Raw genomic sequence first — 9,736 nt, 5'->3', positions numbered from 1 at the left:
CAATGCCTTTGCAGCAGGCGGTGACGCAAATGAAGCAGCCCAAGCTGGAGAAATCATGGCAAGAGCAGCCTGGAAAAAAGAAGTATGATTTAGCAATGTCTGAAATACTTACAGATACAATTAAACAAAGAGATAAATGAAGACCTCTATAGGCAATGCATCGGCAGCCAGAGCCCGTTCATCAGCATCAACCATAAGAGGATTCAGACCATCAGCAGAAGGGAACTCGTGAATCCCAGCTAAAAGTGGGCCCCACTTTCTTAAGACAGCAACAAATGGAGGTAAAATGGCCTCAAGATACTGTTTTCGCAAGGGCTTTCTGTCCCTTCCTACTGCATGCCATACCTGCAAACTCATAACAAAGGAAGTGTATACAAACAAATCATAGCGAGGGAAACAAAATCAAAAAGACAGATGTTACCTTCGAATAAAGAACAGAAGCTGCAACCAACAACCTCTGTATCTTGGAATCAGAAACGGGCATGTTTAAAACTGGTGAAAGAACACTGCACATCAACAGTAAGAATTTCCATCACTTCGTATAAAATCGAACCAACAAAAGCATAATAGCACAGAAGATTAACTATTGCAATGAATGATTGATAAAAAAGGAGAAAATGGGGAAAACAATTCATAGGCAAACCTATCTTGTCCAGGAAGCCAGGCTAAAAACGGTTTTCAATAGAGTAAAAAAGTTTTAACATGTAGAAATAGAGTTTTATCCTCAACTTCAAAATAATATTTTTAATCAATTTTTGTTGTGGACTGTGGTATTAGAGCAGTGTCGCCCAAGGACAACTCAGTGCTAAGCTTTCTATGCAGCCTTTCCGATGCTCCGCTATCCGTGATTGCTTGAATATTGTCTCGACCGTTATCTTCCTCTCTCATTGACAGAAGCACCATCCGAAGCATGCACAAGAATGGCTGGTCACTGTCCAATAACTGATAAAGAGCTGCCATTCCTCCCATTCCAGTACCTGCTGATCCTCCACCAATGCCAAGACCACCACCAAGGGCAGAGTCATCCAATAGTAAAGCTTGGAGCATAGCAACCGACTTATTTATGTGAGGAAGTTCAACCCAATTTCCATTGGCATCTTTCTCCAAAGCAGAATTCCAAGAGTCCCACCCGCTGCCGCCACCGCAAAACTCGGTCCCTTTCGGAGGCATACCGACACCATACCACAATCGATTCCTGTATTTCCAACCTTCAGCTAAGTCCTTAGCACAACTACCATACGAAACAAAAGCACACGAAACGGATTCGTAAGGCTCAGCTGCTGCAGCAGCTGTCAGGCGTTCCATCACCATAGCAGAAATTTGCCCACTTGAATCAGCCATTGAAGCAAGGACCTAATAATACAATCTTAATAAGTCGCATGAATTCAAACAAATTTATTAATTTCAGGAGAAAAAACAGCATACTTATTCCATACATCAAGCGGAAGCCCTCCGGAGTCGGAAGATGAAGATCTCCGATCACCGATACCGTCAAAAAGTTCTCTACCAACGGGTGGTGATGCATTGGAGGGGTGATTTACTGGGTATAGACGGGAAAGGGGAGATGTATAGCCATCTAAAGTAGGCGGTCTCCAAGCTAGTTTGCTTTGCAAACGTAAATGATCTTCAACAAGCATTAAAATCACAATGGCATTCTCAACTAAGAACACGGAAAGCTGAGCAGCAAGCTCCCAGAGTTAGACTGCTTGCTTGAACCCTTCTGTAAAATAACCATCGAGAAAATTGTTCAATGAGCAGATAGATAACAGAGAGAGAGAGAGAGAGAGAGAGAGAGTAGTGAAGTTTGAAAATAGTACCTCATAGTTAGAAATAGCAATCTCAATAATCCATTCAGGCCATTCCTCCATATTCGTCAGATTACTTCTGTTTTCAGGATGACTGCAGGCCAAAAACTGAAGATCCTGAAATCATACAGAAAAGAAGCTGCTAAGGGTATAAGAATAAAGAAAACTAACAATGTGAAAAGAGGAAAACTACATACAAAGAAAGAAAATACCTGTAATGCTTGCGACTGAAGCGAAAAGGGCGCTTGTGGCAGTGAACGCAAAAGAACCAGCAAAAGTTGGGAATGTTCGAACCGATGATCAAAATCATAAAAGTTGAGCCCCTCCTCAGTTGAAGAATCAAGCTGGACAAAAGGAAACATTAAACTTTCTGGTCAACACAAGCCAATAAAAAGAAATATATAATTCTGAGCTTTGTCGTCATACCGAGGCTCCTAATAAAGCAGTGTACACATTGCAAGTCATAGGTCTATTTGGTGCAGCCTGCAAAGCCTTCTGCAAAGCAAAAAGTAGCAGAGCTACCTTATCATCAAACATGGTACGGCCTCCCTCACCACCTATAAAGTTCATATCTGGAGGAGGGCGTGCACCAAATTTCAGATGCCCAGATGTGATTAAAGCACCAAACAACCCAATGATCGCCACGACAACACCATCACTTTTGTCAATGTTGTAAACATTATTTCTCGCATTGTCAGCACTAATAGAGAGTCGAATTCCCCCTAAAGTCTTGATAAAAGGGTCTTGATGCAGTGTCATTTTCATGTGTTTAATTTCATGTGCCATCAAATTGTGAAAGTTGCTATTTGTCTTCAAAGTTGTAATTGAATTTTTAGTGTGGAAGCATTAAATATATCGCATCGTACGTCTTGAACTGCTCCATCTGTAAAATTTGTTGACAATATTACATCAGCCATAGCGTTCAAATAGAGTCTGAAAAACAGTGTTCAAATGTAGTTGTATACTTTGTAGTTGCTGGTAGCATATAATTTAATATAAAAGTGAAGTATTCATATGATTATCGTCCCCTTTTTTAAAAGATAACACGAGTCCTCCCCGAGCCTCCTCCATAATGACCTCCTAGCATCGACGAACCGCCACTTGCTCTCATTGTTCCTCCTTTACCTACTTGCCTTTTTACCACTCTTCACTTCTGTGTAGAACTGATCCAAACCAAATGGGTCAGCTTCTTCTGCATCCTTTTCAAATTCCACAGGCTTGTGTCTCGGAGCAGCCCTCTCGGAAGTTCCCGCAAATTGTTTATCAGGTTTGAAACGATCCGTTTTCAATATATTATTCAACTGCTGATCTTCACCGCCATAAATATCGGAATCAAGATCCTTCTTAGGCTGGTAAAGAGTCGAGAGTGTCGGCTGAGCAGTAAACAAGCCTTTATCATACACATTATACTGATCATCATTGGCAAAACCAGTGTCCATCCTTTGTCTTGGTTGAAAAGCCTCTGGTCGTACATAACCTCACCTCCTCGGCCCAGTTCATTCATCTCTTCCGGCCCAAGTCAGCCCATTCCACTCCCATCAGCTTCAGTTGCTTCTCCTGCAAGCAACACTCTTCTTCTTCAGCTGTTGCTTCTTCTGCAAGTTACAGTCTCCCACTTGCAATCACCACCATGCTTATGACATATCAACCACTCCAAGCATGGGTTCTTCTATCCTAAGCATGTTGTTGATTGCAATCACAAGTATGAAGATTGGATTAGACTTAGTACTTTATATATATGAATAAATCCTCATTGCACAAGCACTTGTAATATAAATAGGAAACACAAGACATTGTAGTTTGAGTAATTGAGTTGAAATCAATGAGAAGAAGATAGTTTCTCTCAAATTTGTGTTCTTCAATATCATAATTTCAACATTCTGGGTTTTTTTCAGTCGAGACAAAATATCGTTAGATATCGTCATTGCAGATTGTGAATGGTTGTCTCTGAAAAGTAGGGTGGCCCTTATGTTCTATGAGAGGCCAACATATCATTTCCTGTGTCTAAGAATCTGAATATGGAAATGCATTGTTTCGTTTTAGATTTTTTCTCATTTATATTGTTGTAATTGAGCTAGGATTTTGAAGAAAACATAAAAAGATGGAGAGATGGGGGCAGCTGATGAAGAGGAGCAAAAGCAAATGCCAGGTTCCGGCAATGGTGAAGAGAAAATTTTCACGTCTGTTCGATTGAGGCCTTTGAATGAAAAGGAAAGCTCAAGATATGACGTGGTCGATTGGGAATGTATCAATGATACCACCGTCATATATAGGAATAATCTTTCAGTTTCTGAGAGGTCTATGTATCATTCTGCGTATACGTTTGGTAAGGAACTGCTTTGTTACCTTCTTCTCAATGTTTAAATTTTAGCACATCTCAAGTTTTTGTGGCCTATTCTGTCCGATGGATAATTATTAATACTTTCTGATGCGAACATCAAAGTTCTGGAGAAATTTTGCTGTATATTTTAAAAAAAATTCTTCATGAAGGCTGGAAACTTTGTCTGGTTTCGAAACTCAAAGTTTGAAATTCTTCCTCATCTCTTTATTAGCAACTATCTCATTTTGATGTAAACTTCTGCAGCATATTTGTTTTGTTGGCTGCATTGGTACATATAATAGATAACCTGAAATGTTTTTTCCTCTGCTACTGGGTTTATTGGATTTTAGATAGAGTTTTTAGGAGTGATTGCCCAACAAGACAAGTTTATGACGAAGCAGCTAAAGAAGTCTCACTTTCTGTTGTCAGTGGTATAAATTGTGAGTACATCCTATTTTATTTCTGTCTTGTGCGATTGACCTTGTTTCTGGAATTTACCTTTGCACTTCAGACTATGTCGATAATGTTAACTACTGTTTTTCAGGTAGTGTATTTGCATATGGGCAAACGAGTAGTGGAAAGACACACACAATGAGTGGAATCACGGAATACGCTGTAGCAGACATATTTTACTACATACAGAAGGTAAAGGAGCCTAAAATGTCTTAGTTTTTGGCTTTTCCAATCCTGCTCCTTTGCATAACATTAGTGACTCAACTGCCCAACGAATCATGTTTTGTGCAGCACAAGGAGAGGGAATTCATCTTGAAGTTCTCTGCTATGGAGATATACAATGAATCAGTCAGAGATCTCCTTGGTGCTGATAGCTCTCCACGAAGACTTGTAGATGATCTGAGGTAAATCTCATTTGGCCGAGTTTGTAATGATTTAGAGGTTTACTATACTAATGGTTTGTGTCTTGGCAGAGAGGAACTGTCGTCGAGAAACTAACAGAAGAAACTCTTAGGAACTGGAATCATTTTAAAGATCTTTTCTCTGTGTGTCAAGGTAATGATGGTTAATAAGCGTTTCAATTCGTAACTCATGATTGCATAATTTCAAATCTATTTACTCTGTGGCAGCCCAAAGACAAATAGGGGAGACTGCTCTGAATGAAGCAAGTTCAAGATCTCACCATATTCTTAGATTGGTATATAAATTTGGCATCTTTGTTGTGATATTTAATAGCACCAGTGCCTTATGCTTGCATAGATGTTCATATATTCCCCATCTGAATTTTGTATTTCCATCAGGCTATTGAAAGCTGTGCACACGACTTTTTTGGTAATGACAAATCAAGCATCCTTGCAGCCACTGTGGTACGGAAACTCAGTATATATATATCCCTCTTTTATCTTTTTATTCGACTCCTGTTGTCAACCAAACAAATTAATTAGTCCAAAATAGTCAAAGAAACCTTTACGTTTTACTATGCAGAATTTTGTCGATCTCGCCGGAAGTGAGCGCGCTTCTCAGTCATTATCAGCTGGGACAAGGTTGAAAGAAGGCTGCCATATAAACCGTAGTTTACTAACTCTAGGAACTGTTGTCCGTAAGCTAAGGTCAGAGAGTTAAACTGTTTCTAAACACAATAGAATCTACTATACTATCGGATATCTTAACATGGGGAAAAAACATTTTTCCGTGGTGTTTTATTTATTTTTTGATACCTTCGTAATGTGTTGCTAGAAAGTTATAAATTGTGGATAATCTAATAAGGAAACTAGAGATCTTCTAAATATTTTTCATGCACCTTCGTGGTTTCTTGTTAGAAAATTATAAATTGCGAGTGCGAAGATCATGGGACTTGGAACATCCTCTTGTGGCCGAGGCCCCTGTTACAGTTAGCTTGCAATATCCATTTGTCCCCATTAGAGCTTCCAAAACATCTGAGAGTTCGGAAGACCTTAGTATAAGTTCAAATGAGAACCTTCCGGAAAGTCCTGACTACAGAGCGCATTTGCTTCATGCTAGTGCCACTTCCTCTCCTGACCTCCAAGTTAGAGTGTCCGACGTTAAAAGTGACGTCGACCTGGAAGAGACTGACAAACTAGTTGAGGTTAAATGTGACGTCGACCTGGAAGAGACTGATGAACAAGTTGACGTTAAAAGTGACATTGACCAGGAGGAAACTGACGAACAAGTTGACGTTAAAAGTGACCAGGAGGAGACTGACGAACAAGTTGACGTTAAAAGTGACATTGACCAAGGGGAGACTGACGAACAAGTTGACGAAACTTTTGAGGATCATTTCAAGGTAGTCCAGTGCATCGATATAGAAGAACGGAGCACTTTGTCAGAACCTAGCCCGAACAGATTGTCGAGTGTGTCTACTCTTAAAATAAGCACGACAATGTCAAGATTGTCAGAGGAAGAGATTGAAGACTTGTTAAAGTTAAACCAACAGTTTGGACCAACCCCAGTGAAAATCCCAAAGCAGCTAACAGCAACAGATTCGGACTTTGTTATCCCGTCACCTGAAAAATCATCTCTATCATTGCTGGAAGAAGACGTGTCGAGCTTCAAGTTACCAAAGAGTAGAATTTGTAAAGCAAGTCTAACGATAAATCAAAAGACAAGTCCGTCTCCTCATTGGCTTGATAAGAAAGTAGATAATGAGACCACACCAGCAATTGAGTTTGAGAAAGATTTTCCTGGCAGACCTGAGGGACTCCAACGAAAAATCTCCGTGCTGAAGTTTGATGTTGATAAAGTGTTATCTAGAAGTGGATCCGATGCTTCTTCTAGGGATGCCAGAATTGAAGAAGGGCCACAAGAAAAGAGTGTTGATATTTCAGATGATAACGTAAACAACAACCCCGTCGATCCTTTGAATTCCGACAAGGGGGAGAAAACTGACATTCAGCCTCCCAACCAACTTAATGATATTAAGGTAAGAGTTTCGTATCTAATGAAAAATTATGAATCCTTGGCAGAACTAAAATACACTTTGTAAAGATGGGTTCTTTCGAAGTTTCAGCTATTTATTGATTGATCACAATTTATTTCTCCTTGTATACAGGATGCGGAATCAAAGAACAATGTACCAGCTAAGAGTGTGAGAAGTGTTGGATTGGATCCCATATATGATAATAACATGGAAAGATCCGTCGATTGGTGACGTGAGTTCGAAAGGCTTAGGAGAGAGATCATTGAACTTTGGCATACTTGCAATGTCTCTTTGGTTCACAGAACATATTTCTTTCTCCTATTTAAAGGAGATCGGAAGGATTCTGTTTACATGGAAGTAGAGCATAAGAGGCTCTTATTTTTGAAGGATGCATTTCTCGAAGGCGATCAAACCGGCGAGAGCGGACAGCCTCTGAACCTTGCAGCAAGGTATGCCAATTCCCTACACACTATGACCGCATTTAGTTAAATGAAACTAATTTTCAGTTTTCTAAATTAAAATCTTCCTTAGTTTCTCCATTTCTATTTGAAAATTTGAAAACTCATTTGGAAAATATAGCGGCATTTATGGTAATAACTTGAAGCACTGAAAACTAGTTTCTCGCTGGATAGCTGCAAATATTCACGGATTTCTTTCTGCAAATATTTGTACCCTCTTATTTTTATAATTTCATTATCGTTAGATTTAACATTCAGAAATCTGATGCGTGTTTGGTTCTGACAGCATAAAGGCAATCCATCACGAGAGGCACATGTTAAGCCATGTAATGAAGCAGAGGCTATCAAAAGACGAGCGGGAGAACTTATTTCTCCGATGGGGCATCGAATTGACTAAGAAAAACAGGAGGCTGAAGTTACTCCAACGCTTGTGGACTACTACGGCAGACATGGACCATATCGCGGAGAGCGCAGCCGTCGTCGCTAAGTTGGTCGGGTTTGTTGAGCCAGAACGGCATTCCAAGGAGATATTTGGAATAACCAGCATGGCACCAGAGTGTAAAACCAAGAAATTCGGTCGTTGGATACGTAGCGTTATGTCTGTGAAAATTCCTGGAAATCCATAGTAGACAATTATCGGATCTTCCTTTTTTTTTTTCCTGTTCTGCATATTTCTGATTCTAACGGGTTTGAACTTTTATGTAGTAAGGAATTAATTGTAAGAAAGCTTGTAAATGAAGAAAACAAAAAATGTGGTTATGATGGATCACTGTTGTACAAACAAACGCCAAAATGTGGTTATGATGGATACGTAGTGTTGTTTTTGTATGGATATCTTTTTTCTAATGAAATCTTGTTTTGGATTTCTCCCACCGTCTCTCGATACTTGTTTTTTTAACGTATGGGCACACAGAACAAGATAACATGAGAAATATAACACATTATTTTGTCGTCATTTTTAAGACAAAATGAAAAGTCTACAAAAAATATATACCGAGAGACGGAAGGAGTATTAAATATTAATGATCGGTTGAATCAGTCTTGAAATAAACAAACATTCTTCATGTATAAACAAATATAGTACTCCATCCCTAATTAACTATACAAATTGTATAAAAAAAGATAATTAAGTAGGGACGGTTCTATTTGTATAATCTTACAATTCGTTATCAAGATAACTGAACAAAACTACAACACGAACCCAGAATACTGAACCGGCCTACAAGTCGTTCAATTGAACCAAAATGTAATCTTTTTTTGGGTTCAAGTTCAATTGAGCGAAAATCAATTTTCTAGGTTCAAGTTTGATTGGGGAGAAAATGGAGTTTTTCATCCTCACGTTATCTTACAGTTGGCCACAGCCCACATAAGACGAGTTAACAGCAGAGGGGTATAAAAATCGGGAAATTATAAACGTTAATGGTATATTTATCTAACGGTTCAAACTGAAGGACATTAATGCTGTGAACGTTACGTGTAATGTTGGGATGAAAAGCTCAGTTTGGCCATGAACCCAGAAAACTGCTCTTCTTCTTCTTCTTCTTCATTAGAGAGGGTTTTTCAGTTGGAAACAAAACCGACATTTTTCAAAATGGAAGCTTTGCCTGAAGAACTCCAACTCATCATTCTCAAGAAATTACCAGTCAAGAGTCTGGGAAATTGCATTTGTGTCAACAAGAATTGGGAATCGCTGATAAAAAACCCATCTTTCATTTCGTCATACACCAAGTTCAAGAACAAAGAAAACGAGTACTTGTTCTTCTCCAGAAACGAATTCCAATTTCAATTGCATCTCGACAATGATGGGTTTGATTTCTATAAGCTCTACTCTTTTCCTCACAATAAACCCAAGTTGAATAATGTTGAACTGTCAAGCTGTATTTGTAATGGTGTCATATGCTATGTAGAGGTAGATCGTTACTCTAATATCAAATTGTGGAACCCAACTATTCGGAAATTGCTAAGGATCCCTAATCCTGATATCGATACACTTTTTGATGACTATGATGATCTTTATCAAGTGAATGTTGCCTTCTGTTTCGATTCTATCAATGACTATAAGGTGATCAGTGTTGGAGTAGGTCATCTCAAGGGGCTCGAGATCATTGAAGCACAGGCTGCAGCAGAGAAGAAAGAAAAGAAAGACTTGAAGGCCAGAGTTAACTTCCAGCAGAAGAAACAAGCCGTGAAGAAGAAGCAGTCGACTGCTGAAGCACCTATCTTTGACAATTCACTTGTGGAAAGCTTCTACAAGATGCTGGTC

General features: G+C 39.2%; 2 pseudogenes; one reads left to right on the top strand and one right to left on the bottom strand.

Annotated features, from left to right (window-relative positions):
- Positions 1–2,838: 2,838 nt before the first annotated feature.
- On the bottom strand, positions 2,839–3,244 carry LOC139881701 (SNW/SKI-interacting protein A-like; annotated as a pseudogene).
- A 670-nt stretch (positions 3,245–3,914) lies between these two features.
- On the top strand, positions 3,915–8,099 carry LOC139881700 (kinesin-like protein KIN-7H; annotated as a pseudogene).
- The last annotated feature ends 1,637 nt before the right edge of the window (positions 8,100–9,736 follow it).

This window comes from Rutidosis leptorrhynchoides, unplaced genomic scaffold (assembly GCF_046630445.1).
Source record: "Rutidosis leptorrhynchoides isolate AG116_Rl617_1_P2 unplaced genomic scaffold, CSIRO_AGI_Rlap_v1 contig183, whole genome shotgun sequence".
Taxonomy (NCBI): domain Eukaryota; kingdom Viridiplantae; phylum Streptophyta; class Magnoliopsida; order Asterales; family Asteraceae; genus Rutidosis; species Rutidosis leptorrhynchoides.
Note: the sequence above shows the minus strand (reverse complement) of the source record. Positions and strands in the feature narration are given on the sequence as shown.